Here is an 18497-nt window from a genome sequence, read left to right on the forward strand (position 1 = left end):
AAGATTAAGTGTACGCATTGAAAAAAGATAGGTATGTATTAATTAATCTAAGTTGAGGTAAAAACATAGTAAAATATTGAAAACCGGTGGTGTTTTCCTTTAATGCATGGGTTTGCCTACTACAGTACATATAATACATATATACGTATAGTATATGTAAAAGTTTACACCCTCCAAAACCGTCAACTAGTTAGCTTTGTTTAAAGCCCTAATACGTGTTGTGAGGTTACTGCAATACCCAAAACTACTATCAAGCTGTTCTTAATTTTGAAACTATAAAACACTAAGTGAAACCATAAATTTGATACAGCTGAGCAGGCATTTATACAGTCATGCAACAGTAACTTTCACCATTAAGTCTTTCATACCTCAGATCTTCAACGTACCATGAAAGATTTAATTGCACTATCTAACAAATTTGAAACGCAATGCTTTTTCTAAGGGCAGCTGGAAATGACAAACTCTTAAAATGTCAAATACTAATATTTAACAATCGATATTTATCGATTAAGTTTTATGGTGACAAACTATCACAGTTTGCAACAGTATTTCCTGAACGATTTGTCCGCGGTACCTCCACTGGAACATCAGTAAAGCTCACCACTTCATCGACACTAAACCTTCAGTCCTACCATTAATAAAACTAAAATGAACATTATAACAATGATTCATAACAACAGACTCACCATATCTCTCTTGCTTGGAAACAGTCACGGAGAAACTTTCAATATAAGCCAACAGCAATCTACCTCTGTCATCTGTATATATATACACATGCATATTTGAATAAAAGTGTTATGAATGTCAAAAGCTGTTTTGCATGTTTTGCTTCCTTTCCTTGACAGAAAAATCGCCAGCCAGCAGTGTTCACTACTTTTCCAACCTCTACTCCATGCAGTGATGTCCTTTAATACTAAAATATAAAGTGTCACAAGTTTTGTCTTAAAAGGTCTGATCTCTCTCTCTCTCTCTCTCTCTCTCTCTCTCTCTCACGTATGAACTTGCATCATCTCTCTTTCGATTGTAGATGTATGAAGCTCTACAGGAGTAACCTGAGTGACGCACCCATTGGTTTTTATAAGTGGGCATTCTGAGAACCAAATACTTTAGAGTGTAAGGTATGTAATTGGTTCCCAGAATGCTCATTCACTTCTGAGCCAAATAAAACCGTCATGTTTAAAAATATATACAGTTGTTAAACAAGATAATCGTTTTTTAAAGTTGAACAACTTCCAAGAAAAATAGATTCATGCTTTTGGAGTTGACCCTCTGTCACTATCTCAAGGCTATGTGTACCCTTTTTTGCTCTTATATGTTAGATTTTCTATGATTTTTAATTATTGCCCTCTGGAATACATTTTCATAAAAATTTTGTTACCTTAATGAGGGCAAATTTGTCTCATAACACACAGCATGTTTTCAATTCATGTCAATTGATTAACTTCAAAATGGTCACTTTGCCACCTACACCCATAGGCATAAATAAAATACACTGACATATTACATGACAGATAAAAACTGACAAACTCACCACATGATTTTTGTGAATATCCAGGACATTTCTGCCTGAAGCCAAGGTTAATGTCTGATCTTACTTTTTGTTGTATTAAAATGTGTATTGAAATTCGCCAGGATCCTTTTAAAGAAAGATTAAACCAGATAAAAAAAAAACATTATTATTTTTTTTCTCCACTTAAACATCAAAGACTCATTGACGTCCTTTCCCATTGTGATGCACTACATATCAGTTGAACTCCTTTAAACAATACAGGTGCTTTGTGGGAGCACTTTATGTCTATGGACCACTCCCTCTTACGCATTATTTTGCATTAACACCAGTGCAGATCTGATGTCATGTGGGAACTTTGTGCTCTCCATTCAAGTACATTTTTACATTGTTGCAGGGTATATATTTTGGCAGTTCTTCTGTTCCTAGAGGACTTAACCTTTGACTTTGCGATTTTTATGTAAAGCTCAACAAAGTAAAAACATTATAGTTGTGTCGTCTGAAATGGAACACCTAACAAGTTTTAAATAAAGCAGTTTCCTAGACGAGGGTAAATGATGTCAAACACATAACACATTGCAAGTCAATGAAAATGAATCATTAAGGTTGATTCATTTGATATATTGTTGAATAGTTTAATCTACATCAACATGTCAAAAGTCAGAAGCATCTTTACTAGGTCATGACTCCTGCTGACAGGCGCGGTGGGAGTGTACAGCAGGTGACGCAAATGATGGGAAAACTGATAAGAAAATTATTATCCAAAAACAGTACACCAAAGCCAACTGAAGTGATTTATAATACAACAATATAGACACGGCATGTTTTACGTCTGTATGTTATATGTGTGAGAGTACATTGTTCAAACAAGCTGTCAATCATTATCTCTCCTGCACTCGCTAAGTGACTGAACTTAAAGTGTGTGTCTCATCCTTCAGATCAACTGATACGGTAAAGCGCTATCGTTTTCTGCCTGTTACTCACACCGATATGACAAAAAGTTACTTAAAGATGTAATGCTCCTTGATAATTTGACACAAACTTGGGACACAAGTATGCACGCTACAAACGCATCCAGCATGACAGGATGCTGTCAAGTCTCCGTCACACGGTTCATTAATTCATCATCAATTAATTCATAGACTGATTTTCCCTTATTATGTGAGACATAAATATTGCACTGTACCGCCCTGTCTTTAGCATTTTATTGTTCACTAAAGTGTTTTTATTGTGAATTTTAAGTACTCGTCTTTAACAAAAACATTAGATACTCGATTCAAAATAAACGATAGTGGCAGTCTTGCACTATTTACCCTTAAAAATTACATAGAATAATAAATAAGTACACTGAGTACACTAATTTTTTAAAGGTAAGTGGTTGCAATCCATTTATTTAAGCTACATTCAAGCAAAAAACTTTTGTTTTAAATATAGCTTAAATAAATTTATTGCAACCACTTACCTAAAAAAATGTGAGTAAATTGAATGAATAATTTTTCAGTGTATGCAATTTGGGAGGCACCTTACAGTATGTTGTAATTATCAAGAGCGAGGAAGAAATAGATTAATAATTGATTATGACATACAAGCATGTCTTGTATTTCTTCATGTCTTGTAAGCATTTGTTAGGTTTGGCATGTATGCATGTAAACTGTCAATGTGTTCAGTATCTAGCAAAAATTTCCCCATGGGGCTTAAATGGAAGCGGGTTAATTAGGTCGTGACACAAAAAAAACATGAAAGGTGACAAAATAGTTGGCTGGTGTGCTGTTCACACGAGTCTAAAGTTGCACATTAAGCTTGAATTAAGAATCCAGTGTATTTAAATTAAAGCCATGCTTTTAAATACAAGAGCTTGAGATTTCAACTTCAGAAATGAGAAACTTCACAAAGTTTAGGCACTCCTTGAGAATAAAGGGACATTTTTTCTTAAGAAAAAATAAATAAAGAGGACAGCTTTGCTAATGCCTAGAACATCCTGATTTAAAGTGAGTCATTCACAAACCTTCAGTTCACTTGTTATAAAACCAATAAGAAGTGAATAAAGTTACAGGGCATGAAAGTTACATTTTAAAAAATACGTTACATTTTTATATAGAATTTGTTTTTTTTAAACAGCATTATCAGCTTAAGTTAATAAATACAAGTTTTAGGTAAACTTTGTTTTGCCCAAAACAATTTAAACTGATACATCAAAAGTATAACAAAAAAACAAAACAGTACTATCCCACCCAGTAATGAAAATGTTGTCATTAATTACTCACTAGGCTTATTGCAAGAGGCAGATTTAGGCATCCTTTTTAAAAAAGAAAAGTGCCAGTTGTCCTGATGCTCAGTCCCTAAAGCTTGGGACGGGCGTGCTTCCTTACGGACAACTTCTATTTGACGAAGTACCAACGTGCTCCGGGTCACTTCATTCAAACAAGTGCATTGCCGCTTACGGCTATACATGCATTCATAGGCAATTTAACAGAAGCACCTCATTCAAAAATTGTCTAAGATTTCAGAAGTGAAAGTAAAATGCGCACGCCCACGCGGAAATTCATACGCAATTAAAGCCGAAAAGCTCTGATTTAATAAAAAATATCTTATATTGTTTTCCGAAAATGAACGAAAGTGAACACACCAAACATGAAGCATCGCGTTCCTTGCTCTAGATTACTCGCGGGATTTAACTTCTTGTCATGATAATTTATTTAGCTTGAGTTGAATATTTTCAACTTGCACAAAGACGCGTTCGTGCGAATAGCGCGTTTTCGAGGCAATCGTGTCGCCCAATTCCTGTCATTTGCATAGCCCCACGCAAGTTCGCATCTTTGGATTGACTTGTATGTAATCTACTTGCACAAATCGTTGAATTTGCATTTGGTGTGCATGCCCCACTATGGGCGTGGAATGACATGAAGGTAAATAATTAATGACAAAATTTTCTTTCTGATGTGAACTGACTCCTCCACGTCACATACAGCATTTTAAATCCTCCATGGATTTTGTGTTTACTATATTTTTGCCTTACAGTGATGAATAGGTTCAGACCAAACAGCGAGGGGAAAACACACCTTATTTTTACACGCTTAGTCTTATTTAAATAGAAGAAAACACATGGAGAGCAAGAGCTATTGCGCTTATACACATTTTCAGCAGTAACAACATAAACAAACGACTTTCGTGGAACACACGTAACTTCCGGTAAACTTTGCTAAGAATCAATAACAACAAAGTCCTTTTAGAGTAGTTTATTTTTGATAACAAGCAAAATAAAAAACAAGTAGATTACCTTAGTTCATATTTCATAGCTAAAGCGCACTGAGCTAACATCACTGTGTAAAATGTGAACTATAATACACATAATATAATAAGTATAGCCAGTAGTCAGACCATTAAACAAACAGAAACTGGAAGTAAAGTTCCGACCAGACACGTAACCACGACAACCCACGGGCGTCCGATGAAACCGTCTATATTAGCTGCAGCTAAGCACGTCATTTTTACATAAAGCAAGTTATTAAGGTACTAACCAATTTGTCAAAGTTGAGAAAACAATATAAAAATACGCAATTTTATTAAGTGTTTGACGAAACAAGTTTGGGTGGAGTGTTTTATGACAATCTTTGCCTCTATTGATTCAGAAAAATAAATAACCTCCAGCACTCAATTACCTGTAAAATATCAACCATGCCCATCAGTTTTTGCTCTTCTGCATTTTTTGGGCAGAACTCTCTGGAACTCTTACATAACGAGTCAAACGTGTGCCCCTGGGTAAATTCCAACTACAATGCTAAAATAGCTTTACTTTCTTTAAAGAAATACATGCTTATCAATTACAGAAAAACGTTGGCTTAAAATAAATTTGACATATAGGCAGGGCTTCTGCAAGCACGGTTTCTCCACCGGAAGCTTAAACCATCTGCTTAGAAGGCAGAGTCTAATGTTTATGGATAAAGATAGAGATTTCTTGCTAAATTAGTCCATGCGCATATCTATTGGTGTTCAATATGTAACCGAAGCTCCGACAAAAGATGATTAAATTACAAATGAATTCATTACATAAGAACCTCATGCTAGTCCTATATGGAGATTTCATTTTCATAATGGAACTAAAACTAACACCAAGGGACGAAAGGTAGATTCCAGGGTACAGTTTGTGGTCGCTAAGGTGTTAAAAGTGGGTTTAATGCATTGCTGCAGTATGTTTCTTACTGGTGGCTTATGACCTGAGCCTCTTCCTCAATTCAAATGAGTGCATTTAACCCCCTTTAGAAAACATTTCAAAATGCAATAAATAACCCAATAAGCAAATTTTCACAGTTTTGCATAAAAACAAAAACTTGTTTTATCTTTCTTATGAGGATTTAAAATGTCAGTATGATTTCAATTAAACGAAAAAGTCCCTGTTGTCCACATATCATCAGCCCTCTGGCCGTATGCCGACCCAAGTCTAGAGTCACAGGAGCAGGTGGCCAGGAGGACGGGCACAGACATGGCACACCGCTGGCAGGGCATGATGTGGTGGACCTAATGAGTTTACTGCTACCATAAATTTAACATTAGGTCACTCCTTTGGGGTGACCTGTCTTCCTATGTGCAAGCATTAGGTGTCTTTAAGGTCTAGGGATGGGGCAACAGAATGAACTGAAACAAGTTAATGGCCAGTTGGCACTGTGTCTTGCCTGGCATGCCAGCATGAAACTTTTCAGGCACATTATGGAGACCCTCCAGATATTTGTACACCTACTTGCTGTACCTTTCTACCTCTCATCTGCCTTTCATTTGACAACTTTTAATGATAAGAAGTCAATGTGTACACGTATTAGCATATGTTAATTTGTCCCATATGCTTGTGTATATGTTCAATGGAGAGAACATGCTAGAAATAGAGTATGTATCCATGGTCAAATTTCTAAAAATATACCTCCCATTCTACATTTTTAGCAAGTTCGGTCATTTACACACCCTCCCGTCACAATGCTAAAGACTAAAAAACAAACCTAAATATACATCATACTTATTCACAATGTTCTCATTCAGAAAGATGTCAACATCTGAGAAATGAACCTCTGAGTCAGCAAGAACCAAATCAGTCCATTTGTGAACGAATCACTCAGACCGGTTAAGTGATCAATCAAATGCTTGACGCAACTCAACTGAAAAATGATTTATTCATTCGACATTGAACATTTTCATGACGCCAGACAAAGGTGTAGAATAGGTCAAGTTCAAATATTTAGTTAATAAAAATGAAGTTTGGTCTGTATGGCTTCAGTGATATACTGATGTATACAGCACACATAAAAATCATTCAGACAGCACTTTGGTCCCAGAAAAATATCTATAGAATTGTAGACAGTCTATAGACAGGCTTCCGTGTGAACACGAACACGTCCCATAAATGTTTTGGGATCGCTCCCGGAAAGAGGACTTAGTAACATTGCAGAAAGATACCGAAAAGTGTTGTGTGTGAACAAGACACAGAAACAATGCTGTAAGGGGTGTGCCGTAGGGATGACGTGCATGTCATTTTTTTCATTGCAACCAGAAGTTATGGTTTAGCTATTTAAAACCAAGGATTTACATATATATTCACAACAAGAAATGTCTGCAAACTGTACTGAAGCAGAGATCAGGGAGCTTGTCACTATACGGAAATAGAGAAATAACGGATAATAAGCGAACTTCAGACGCTGCGGAGAAAACCTACCAAGTGCAAGACTCTTTACGGCATTTGTATGAATGCATGATTCCGGAAAATCATTGGTGGTGTGAATAAACCAAAAATCTAACGATCCTGGACAAATCCTGGATGCGTCTTCCGTGTATTTTCCGTAATGTTTGTGTGAAAATGGCTATAGTTGGAACTTAATGGACCACTTTAACAATAACTTTTACATTGGTTTTATATTTGTAGTATTTGCAAACAGCAAGCTTCAGGCTGTGTTTATTGTAATTGCAAGGAAAAGAGGAAAAAGTCTTCAAAATGTTTCCTTTTGTGTTCTGCAGAAGAAAGTCTTGTAGCTTTGACCTGGGGTGAGTAAATAACGAGAGTGTATTCATTTTCGGATGAACCGTTTCTTTGAAAATGAAGCTGTGAACAAAGGCTCCCACATGCACAGTGAGACTGTTGAGGTTGTGGCTAAAGTGTGAAGATAACAATGGTGAGAAACTTGCAAGTCTGCAAATCAGCCCCCCTAAAATCCGCAAAGAGTGAAGTACATATACAAGGTGTGGCCGGAGGCTATCTCTGATCATCAGCGAAAAGGTCACCTGCACCATGCTCTCCAAGTGTGTGTGTGTGTGTGTGTGTGTGCATAAAAACAATTATGCAAAAAAGTGGGGCTGTTCAAACAGGGGGTGGGAGTGCAATTAGGAGGGGAAAGCTTTGGTTTGTCTCTTTCATCAGTTTTATATTCAATAAGTGTCAAATTAGTCAGGCAACACCTGTTAAGGCAATCTGGTGTTGTCTCCCTAGTTGAGTGTGTGTGTAAGCGTGTGTGTATTTGAAATGAACTACAGTGAATACTTGAGCAACTTCGTAGCAATTTAAACTCTTATCTGCATTTGATGCGCATATCATTATAATATTGCAGGAAACACCCAAATAAAAATGGAAAGCAAGCCCTAGCAACCCACCATACCCAATACAGTCCAAACTCTCTGTAGTTCAATAAAATGTAGTACTTAAAAAATTTAGATTTAGTAGTACATGCACATGCAAAACACACTGCCAAGACGCTTGAATGTTGTGGGATGTTGCTAAGGTGGTTCTAATGGATTTTAGTAGGTTGCTGTAAAGTTACGTTGTTCTGGGTGGTTGGTAGAGTGTTTTCCACATTATTTTGCGCTGAATGACATAATGTGCTACTTAGCATAGTTGTGACATCATTGCATCGCATTTTCATAAGAACTAGCATTGGAACTTTGAATACCCATAAAGCTATTCTCATGTGAATATAGATAAAATAGTGCCTAACCAATCCACTGTAATACTCCGCAGTCACTTCCACTTAAAAATTTGATTTTCATCTGACAAAATCACCATACACCTTCATTAAAGATCCACTGTGTAGATTTTTAGCAGCATCTAGCAGTGAAATTCTGAATTGCAACCAACGGCTCAGTCCACAGCTCACCCCTCTCTTTCGAAACGCATAGAAAAGCTACGGTAGCTGCCACAGGACAAACATGTCATCGTCAAAGTCAACGTGGTGACAAAACGTGCTCTATAGAACAGATTGTCCGTTTTGGGCTTCTGTCGAAACATGGTGGCGTGAAATGGCGACTTCCGTGTAAGGGGACCCGTAGTGTATGTGGATAAAAACGGCTCATTCTAAGGTAATAAAAACAATATTACAGTATTAAGTAAGGTCTTACCACTGATAATATAGTTATGTATATTTTATTGCATTTATGTCAAGAAATCCTTCTAAAAGTTACACAATGCACCTTTAAAGAGATTTTCACTATATTACTTCCTTGGTTAAGTCACACTTCATGCTTGCGGGACAGTACTGGTTATATTTTCTATAATAAATAAATAAAAGCTAAGGTGTATCAAAAAAATGGCTATGCATTTTTCCTGAAAAAGTAGTTTCAATTGGTAACACTGGTTTGAGCAGAGTGTACATATCTGTACCTTAATAGTACATATCAGGGTACCGCCCCAGTGACAGATTGGGACCATTTTGTGACTATTTGTTTCTCACAGTGTAGTGACTGCACTGACAAAAATCTCCGGTTGCACGTGGTTGAATTAAGTTTTCTTAAAATTATTTTTCTAAAAAAAAAATGTTAGATCTACGTAATTTAATTATGTACACCAGTTCAACATGATTGAATCAAGTTTTCCTTAAATGACATTCATTTTAATTTATGTTAATTTCATTTTAAGACAACCTAATTTAATTATGTGCAACCGATGTCCAGAAGTAGTTTTTTTAGTGTGGGTATTGATCCAAGTCAAAAGAGACCCTGTCTCCAAAGGGTTTATGATATTCTGTTCCCTAGATACTTGTATGATTTCAGGACTCTCCTTCGACTCTTTCCTCTCACCAGGCAAATATCCAATCATTTAGAAAAGTAATAGCACAGCCCTTTTCATTTAATTGTAACATCACATCTGATAGATCGCCAGTAAAAGAGAGCAAGCAGAATCCTGTTAAATGAATCTGCTTCTGAATCAGTTCAGTCTTTTAGAGTTCAAGAGCTGTAATAGACTTGATGAATCTTAGTGGGCCAAAAGTGCCGGGTGAGGTTGGGGAAAAATTTGATTTAGCTTTTTATGAAAAGTTGAGTAGACGTAGGTGAGTGTTTTACAGACTAGGTATAAGCGATCAAAAAGATCTATCTCCATCTTTGACAGCAGTAGATGAATGCTGGATGAATGTTTAGTAAGGTCTAGGGTAGTGGTCTCCAACATGGTCTATGAGGTGCCCGCCAATGCATATTCTATAGCCTCAATTTTAATAAATATATATATATATATATATATATATTTTAGGGATGCACGATATATCAGCCGACATATCGTTATCGGCCGATAACTGCTTATTTTTAATATTATTGGTTATCGGTCTGATAGCAAAATGAAAGCCGATAAATTATGGATTATTTTGGTTTGTTGAACCACTTCACTTGCTCATTGCTGGCCATGTGGAGTTTTGATTGGTGCTTTCTGTGACATAGCACGAAGATGACACATGTTGCGGGCTTAAGAAGAGTGTGCTAGTCTAGCGCAGTCTGAGAGTTTTTCATTGTGAAATTAATATGAATATTTATCGGCCTATATATATATATCGGTTATTGGCCCCCAAATATAAAGAGTTATGGGCATTGGCCAAAATTTCCATATCGGTGCATCCCTATTTTTTTTACATATGAAGAGTTTCGTTGCAAAACGAGATAACCACCGTTTAATTCTTCAGAAATCTCGTTTTTTGGTTGTGCATTCCAATTAATTTCAATTCAACTGCAGTTGGTTTGTTTTGATTTAAACCTTTAAAACTTAAAAAAATACAGCTAAGTACCATAAAACAAAATAATAACATGATAAGATAACATGTTTTGACAAAAATGTTAAAAAATGGATTTCTCTCGTTTTGAAACGAAACTCTTCATATTTTTATATAAACTTGGCTTATATTATGTATGTTAACATTTTAAACAATGATAGGTTTGAGTATACTATATAAAAAAGTAGCCCTCCAGATTGTTTTATCCATTGTGGTAGCCCTTCTTCACAAAAAGGTTGGAGACCCCTGGTCTAGGGCATTCACAATTAAAACAGTGTTAAAAAAACTTTTTTAATTTAAATGCTGCCGTAAAAAAGGATTTATTTATTTTGACATGATTTACCCTTTTCTGCGTGATTTACTTAAAACTAATTGGAAATATATAATAACATTATTTTAGTATTGAAGCTCAACAAGTGAAATGCTGTATAATTTTTAAGCAAAACATTTTTATTAATAAAACTGTTAATGGGAACATAATGATAATGACACTTGATCTTACTCTTAAAATAGCTAATTAAAAATCATTAAATAATATAATAAAATTACATGGCGCAACTGAAAAAACAGTTTTTTTCTGTGTGTAAGAGAGAACAAGTACTATTGCATAAATTTACACTTTGGTGTCTCGCACACATAAATTAATCAGTACACATACTGCAGGCATATTATGTCGTTTTTTCAGAAGCGACTGCTAGCTTTTTTGGCAAATAAATATATTAATTTTACTGACAAGCTCAGTAAGAACACATTATAGGCTAGCCCATGAAGTCAGTACAGGGTCATATTTTGTCCTAATGGAAAAGGCAATAGATGTCGAGCACCACTGCAGTGGTGCCTGGAAGGGCGTCAAATGCATTCAATGTCAAGTTAGTTGATTGAGGCTGTATGATAGGACAGGCCTGTCCTGATCTGCTCTTTTTATGATCTAATATAATCAACACAGGACCTTTGCTCCATCGTGTGTGCTAGAGATGCTTGCGAGTACATGACAGAAAAAGAATAAAGGGAAAGGCTAAAAAAAACTGAGGTAATTCTTCCCCTGAGCTATTAGCAAAGAAACAGCAATACTTGCTTATTGTCTGTGCTACGAAAAATTATATTGAACAAAAGGTGCACGGATTCACAGAATGAAAAGGATCCCTCTTTCTATGCACTACGTTGGAAAATGATGGCCAAAAAATGGTCTCACGCTGTCACTGTTTCTAAACAGATTACAAATGTTTGTGAACTATGTAGTATTGAATTGCAGAGTTAGACCTAAAAGTTTTCTCCATTACTCATTTCAGGAATGTCTAAAATCATGGCTCGGTGACGCACTGGAGCCACTGAGCATGGCCCCCGCCCCTAACACAATCGCGAGCATTCATTCAGGTTGTAGACGTATTTGAAAGTTGTGAGAGATGGTATCATGACATCGTCAGCTTTCCAGCAAGTAGGCATGGATTTACGGAGAGAGGACACGCCCCCAGCGTTTGAGAGCAGAGAATCCTGCTTTATTTAACTTATTAATTTAAATTTTTTATCATTCAAATTTTGTTGTGCAGTTAATAACACATTTTTCTGTGGTGTAACATACAGAACATGTTTAATATCGCTTTACGTAGACTTTAATATGTATTATAGGTACATATATGTGTACATTTTGGAATGAATATGTGTCTATGAGGTATTAATATGAACACTTTAGGTGCAAATGCGTACTTTTTGAAAGGGAACTGCCCCAATTACAGTTAGGGAACATTTCTTGACAATTTTTCTGATACACTGAAAAAAATGATTCATTCAATTTACTTAAAATAGTCAAATAAAATAAAATAAAAAACTTTTGTTTAAATGTAGCTTAAATAAATTGATTGCAACCACTTACCTTAAAAAAATTTGAAAATAAATTGAATAAATCATTTTTTTTCAGTGTAGTGTACCAAAACTTATTTAAAGGTCACTTTATTATCTTATTATTATTTATTATTATTTTCCCAAAACTATAGACAAAAACTATGAAACTACACTGTAAAAAATACTTTGCTGCCTTAAAATGTTTTGTTCAATCAACTCAGATTTACAGGTCATGTCAACAGAGATGAGTTGCCACAAAATATAAGAAAAGTCAACTTAATTTTAAAAATTCAAAGTTAACTTAATTACTTGTAAATCCAAGTTGATAATAAATAAAATTTAAGGCAGCAAAGTATTTTTTTACAGTGTTAGAGAGTTATGCCCCAAATCCAAAATAATTCAAAACTACGTTATATTTTCCCATCTTTAAAGTAAAGTAATGTCCCATCTGTGCTTGGTTCTTAATGGCTGATTTTCTTAATTGGTTGGACTAAGTCATCCATTTGAAAAACTTTTTATTGTTAAATAATATTTTAATCTTGTGATTCAAATAATATGTTGGGACAAGTATACTTTTGTCTTCAAAACTAATTATACGCCTTTAGATCCAAAAGGTTTTTGAGGTCATAAGAAAGAAGTGATGCTAAACTTTACACTAGTAGTGCATTTTCATAAAATTCAGACTGCACAGTCACATCTCATACACTGAAAAAAAATGATTCATTCAATTTACTCAATTTTTTAAGGTAAGTGGTTGCAATCAATTTATTTAAGCTACATTTAAACAAAAACAAAAAAATAGTAAAATAAAAATAAAATAAAATACTTTTGTTTAAATGTGGCTTAAATAAATTGATTGCAACCAATTACCTTAAAAAATTGAGTAAATTGAATGAAATTTTTTTTCATATTTCAAATACCACATACAGTACAATCTATGAAGTCAATGCAAGCCATAAAATCTGACTGGGGTGACAGGTGCGAGAAGCAAGGTTTCGAGAAATGATTCAAGACTTGTGGCCGCTCAAAAAAAAAAAAAAAAAATCTGCCAAATCTAACAATACTCAGTGACAAAACTGTATGTGTTCCTGACGTGGTGATTACATTAATTCTCCAAAAGCAAGAAACAAAAACATAAAACTTTTGAAAAAGAACGCAATTTAGAAGTGAAAAGTACGACTGCTCACAACTTTTCAAATCCTGGGACAGGATAATGACTGAGAAAAAGAGTCCTGAAGGCCCCCGAACGAAAGATGGAGAACACAAATCAATTACCTCCACTTTCTTCAAGTATGTTCCCATCAAAGTGGAGCTGGAAGCAATTAGCCGAGCGAGCAAGTGAGATGTCCTCCCGTGTGCTTTAATGTAGTCTCTGGATAGCTCGGTGCGTAGCAAGTCCGTGCGGTTGTTTGAAATCCGGCTCAGAGCCTTTTCTCTGGTTTATGCTCCTCTATTGATCGAAACACTGCTTGGTTAATAAGGAGCCAGTCTCGGTGGAGATGGCAGGGCTAATCGGTTTGCGACCGCCTCTGAGAAATAAAAGAGCACGGGAATGGCCATGTGCGGGTGAGCGGGCGTGTTTAGTACTCTGCCTATCTTCACACCCCAGGCTCTGCTGAGAGTGCTGACGCGAGAGCATTCATGCCCGAGTCCGCCCTGCTGTTTCATAATGTATGTATGCGAGTCATTGCTGAAACATACTGGATGTCTCATGTGAGTTCCATCTTGCTCACTATTGTCCTGTCTATGCTGATTCTATGCTTTAATGGAAGCCGTCATGTTTGTCTAGACTGATCTGGCAGACCTCAACAGTTTGTATTGCCTACTCTTATCTCTCTTTCTGCCCTTGGCTTCGTCAAACTGTCAGTCTGCCCAGTAATGAGCGCCAAACCCCCTTAGTTATGAAAACTCATAGTGTATACGTCACCCATACAAAGTCTATTTTAGTAATTTACTGTTTTTTACTGTAAAAAATTGGTAGAAATTACAGTGTTACTTGCAGCTGGTTGCCGGTAACTTACTGTAGATTTAAATGTATGTTATTTACTGGCAACATTTCATTCAAAGTTAAATGAACATTAAACATTTACAAGTCTTTGTCTTTACAGAGTAAAACTAAAATAACAGCATCAAGCAAAGCATTTTTGGAAACAAAATCTGAAGCAAAAAACAGTAAAGGTTGATGATGATTCATGGTTCCCAGAGTGCCTTGCATGAGGCTGTTATTTTAGTTTTACTAATTTTATTAATCAAACTTCATCATCTTTTAATGAACACAATTTGAGTTATTTTAGTAAATGTCCTGGCTCTTCCAAGCTTTATAGCGGTAGAAAACAGGGTCCACAACTTTCAAGCCCAAAATAGTGCATAAACCTATCTGTAGCTAAAACAACTGGAATGCATGTGAGAGTCTATTTCCACCGGATCTTACGCATTGTACGCTATGCATAATGTGCATTGTGCGATACAATTTTACATAGGGATATTTTTCTTACAAAATCCAAATGATTACTCTGATATTATTAAAGGAATAGTCTACTCATTTTCAATATTAAAATATGTTACCTTAACTAAGAATTGTTGATACATCCCTCTATCATCTGTGTGCGTGCACGTAAGCGCTGGAGCGTGCTGCGACGCTTCGATAGCATTTAGCTTAGCCCCATTCATTCAATGGTACCATTTAGAGATAAAATTAGAAGTGACCAAACACATCAACGTTTTTCCTATTTAAGACGAGTAGTTATACGAGCAAGTTTGGTGGTACAAAATAAAACGTAGCGCTTTTCTAAGCGGATTTAAAAGAGGAACTATATTTTATGGCGTAATAGCACTTTTGGGAGTACTTCGACTCGCCTGAAAAGTCCGCTCCCCTTCTCCCTCTCATAATGGGAGAGGGAGGGTGTTACTGCGCCGAGTCGAAGTACTCCCAAAAGTGCTATTACGCCATAAAATATAGTTCCTCTTTTAAATCCGCTTAGAAAAGCGATAAGTTTTATTTTGTACCACCAAACTTGCTCGTATAACTACTCGTCTTAAATAGGAAAAACGTTGATGTGTTTGGTGACTTCTAACTTTATCTCTAAATGGTACCATTGAATGAATGGGGCTAAGCTAAATGCTATCGAAGCGTCGCAGCGCGCTCCAGCGCTTACGTGCATGCACGCAGATGATAGAGGGATGTATCAACAATTCTTAGTTAAGGTAATAACATATTTTAATATTGAAAATGAGTAGACTATTCCTTTAACCCCCTGGAGCCGTGTGGATTATTTTTGTGAAGGATAGATGCACTTTTTTGGCCTTGAAAATTGTGGACCCTGTTTTCTACCGCTTTAAAGCTTTGAAGAGCCAGGACATTTACTAAAATAACTCAAATTGTGTTCATCTGAAAGATGAAGGACAAGTGTATCCCAGATGGCTTGAGAGTGAATAAATCATGGGGTAATTTAAATTTTTTGCTGAACTATCCCTTTAGGTTTGTTGTAACTCAGCACTTCCATTGCCCTTTTAAAGAGCACCTATTTCATTGCTAAAAACAACGCTATTTTGTATATTTGGTATAATACAAAGAGTTTGCATGATTTATGATTAAAAACATATTATTTTCCACATACCGTACATTTTTGTAGCTCCAGATTTCACCCTCTTCCTGAAACGCACTGATTTCAAAAGCTCTGTGTCCCTGATTGGCCAGCTAATCTGTATGTTGTGATAGGTCTAAATACCTCTGAAGTCGGAAATGCGACGCTCCTTACCATGTTTGAAAGATCAGTCACAATGCAATGCTAACATTAGTTCAAGAAAAGAGATTTACGTTGGAGACGATAACTCGCATCATCGTTTACTTTGGTGTGTGTACCTTTTGCATATCGTTAATATGTACTAATACACACTTACCCACCAAAGGTAATTTAACTACACACCAAAAGAAATGTAAAATCATGAATCGGACCACTGGTGCTCTTTAAATCCAATGTTGCTACTTTTAGGATTTCGGTGCCATCTTAAAGTCACAATAGAGCCAGATCCATGGAGCTCTGTCAGGTCCTGGCACATCACCCTTTTTCTTATCGACTACAGTGGAGGCTCTCACTGCATCCAAACATTCTTGTCTAAGCAAAGCTGCCTCCCATGATGCCTCCAAACAATGGAGGGCAGTGATCTCTGACAGCGGCCCACAAGGCCATCGCCTGATTACAAGGAAACAAAAGATATGAGTGACCTTCGTCAAAGCATCTAATCTTAGAGCCACAATAAAAAGAGGCGATGCTTTCTTTAAATCTCCGTTTCTCCAAGGCTGTCAGCTTTGGCTGGTGGTGGACGTAAGATAGGGGTCTTACAGAGTCTGGGCCTGTTCCCCTGTTCCAATCTGATGGGTCTTTATTATTCTATCAACAGCTTGGAAAGCAAACACACACAACGCACACACATAAACACAGATGCACACGTACAAAAGTTATCTTCAATCTCCAACACACAGATCTCATAGGGTTCTTCTCTTTGTAATGTTTAATGCTCATATGATATGGTCTTTCTAGAGGATAGTCGCATTTATTGTACAGGAATGTCAACATCACAGCATTCAATAGCTTGATGTAGGTCAACACACACCCTGTTTTCCCCGTACCCTTTACAGCTGTCAGGCAGCATATGCGGGCTGTGGTGGAAAATGTTTGCCCTAGCAGCAGCTTCAAAGCACAAATATACCGTATATGTCAGGAAAGTCAGTAAAGGCATGATCACATGACTAAGCCTTTTCCTTTTCCCACCGTCTCTTACAAGTGAGATGTAAGTTTTGGACAATAAAGTATATGTATACTGTACCAGGGGTCTCCAACCTCTATAAAACTGGAGGGCTTTTTATATAGTCTACTCAACAGTTTTTTCTTTTACTTGAATTTATTTAATTTTTACTCGTTGATATGTTTTATCATTGTTTAAAATGTTACCATACATAGAAGAAGCCAAGCTGAAAATATTTAATAAATAAAGAGTATGTGCTTTGGCGGGCAACCTGTGCAAGCTGGAGACTGATCTATACAATATGTGACCCACCTGTGAAAAGTCATTTACACAGTATCATTTTAAATAAAGTAATAATTTCAAATTTCAAAATTACATTTCAAGCCTTTATTTCGCAGACAGGGTCACATATAATACAATATTGCGCTTTTCCATTGCATAGTACCCCACGGTTTGGTTTGGGTCAGGTCGTGTCAGCTCACCTCACTTTGGCTTGGTTAGCTTTTCCATCGAGTTTAGTAACACTTCGGGGTGGAAGGGATTATAGGCGTGTCGTTATATTTGCGCTGCCTACTGCTATGACATAATACAAGTCAGAGCGTCGTTGTAATGCTATACATCCCCATACATTCATTTATTTCTAAGTCAGCAACAAAATTTAAATTGACCACCACAAATAGATGTTTGCACATCGCGTTTATTACTACCTCTATCTCACATGAGAGTTTCTGTACCTCATTTAAGCATATATGCGGACGTGCGCGTCGCGAATGTGCTGCCACAAACTGCAAGTCTGGAAAAAAACTTGTATGGTGTTCCTGATTCTCAATATGTGGATGTTTTCATCGCTAAAAGGGAGTTTGGGAACTTAAAGCAAAGCATAGATGACAACAGGTTTACTCGAGACAGCGCAAGCTAGCACGACGCTGGTAGTCACGATTCTCTCAGACCAATCAGTGATCTACAGTGTTTTCACATCACGTTTTGGTATCAGCTCTGGTCGCTTGGAACCCCAACCGAGGTGGTACTAAAGTATCCGGTACTACGTACTGCACCCAGTGGAAAAGCACCCAAAAGTAGTGATAGACCGATATATCGGGCCGACATTTGCGAGTTTTATGTGTATCGGCATCGGCCGATATGTGGCTGCCGTGTTCGCCGATTTTTTTCCAGCATTATTAACAGACAGAGTGCTGGAAGCCGCAAGCGATTGCAGGTCATGTGACTAAAAACAACCAACCTTTCAATGACAACATCAAAAGATGGTTCCATAGCACCCTCACCTGTTTTTGCTATTTTTTTAAATATATTTTTTTAAGTTCTATAAATATAACTTTTTTTAAATTGAGACTTGTAACATTTGGCATCATGATTGTGTCATTTTTATAATGTAAATTGAG

General features: G+C 36.5%; 1 protein-coding gene across 5 annotated transcripts in view; it reads right to left on the minus strand.

The window, feature by feature from the left end:
* Positions 1 to 18497, minus strand: part of fut8a (fucosyltransferase 8a (alpha (1,6) fucosyltransferase)) — a 133310-nt gene that overhangs the window by 53258 nt on the left and 61555 nt on the right. The window contains exon 1 of one of the 5 annotated variants that reach the window (XM_055171931.2): positions 13627 to 13892. The exons of 3 other annotated variants lie outside the window; for them this stretch is intronic. The gene's annotated coding sequence lies outside the window, so the exon portion shown is untranslated. Of the gene's footprint in view, positions 1 to 686; positions 708 to 13626; positions 13893 to 18497 lie in introns of those variants that run through there. One more of the 5 variants, XM_055171932.2, reaches the window with a different exon arrangement.

The sequence above is a fragment of the Misgurnus anguillicaudatus genome, chromosome 7 (assembly GCF_027580225.2).
Source record: "Misgurnus anguillicaudatus chromosome 7, ASM2758022v2, whole genome shotgun sequence".
Classification (NCBI taxonomy): Eukaryota; Metazoa; Chordata; class Actinopteri; order Cypriniformes; family Cobitidae; genus Misgurnus; species Misgurnus anguillicaudatus.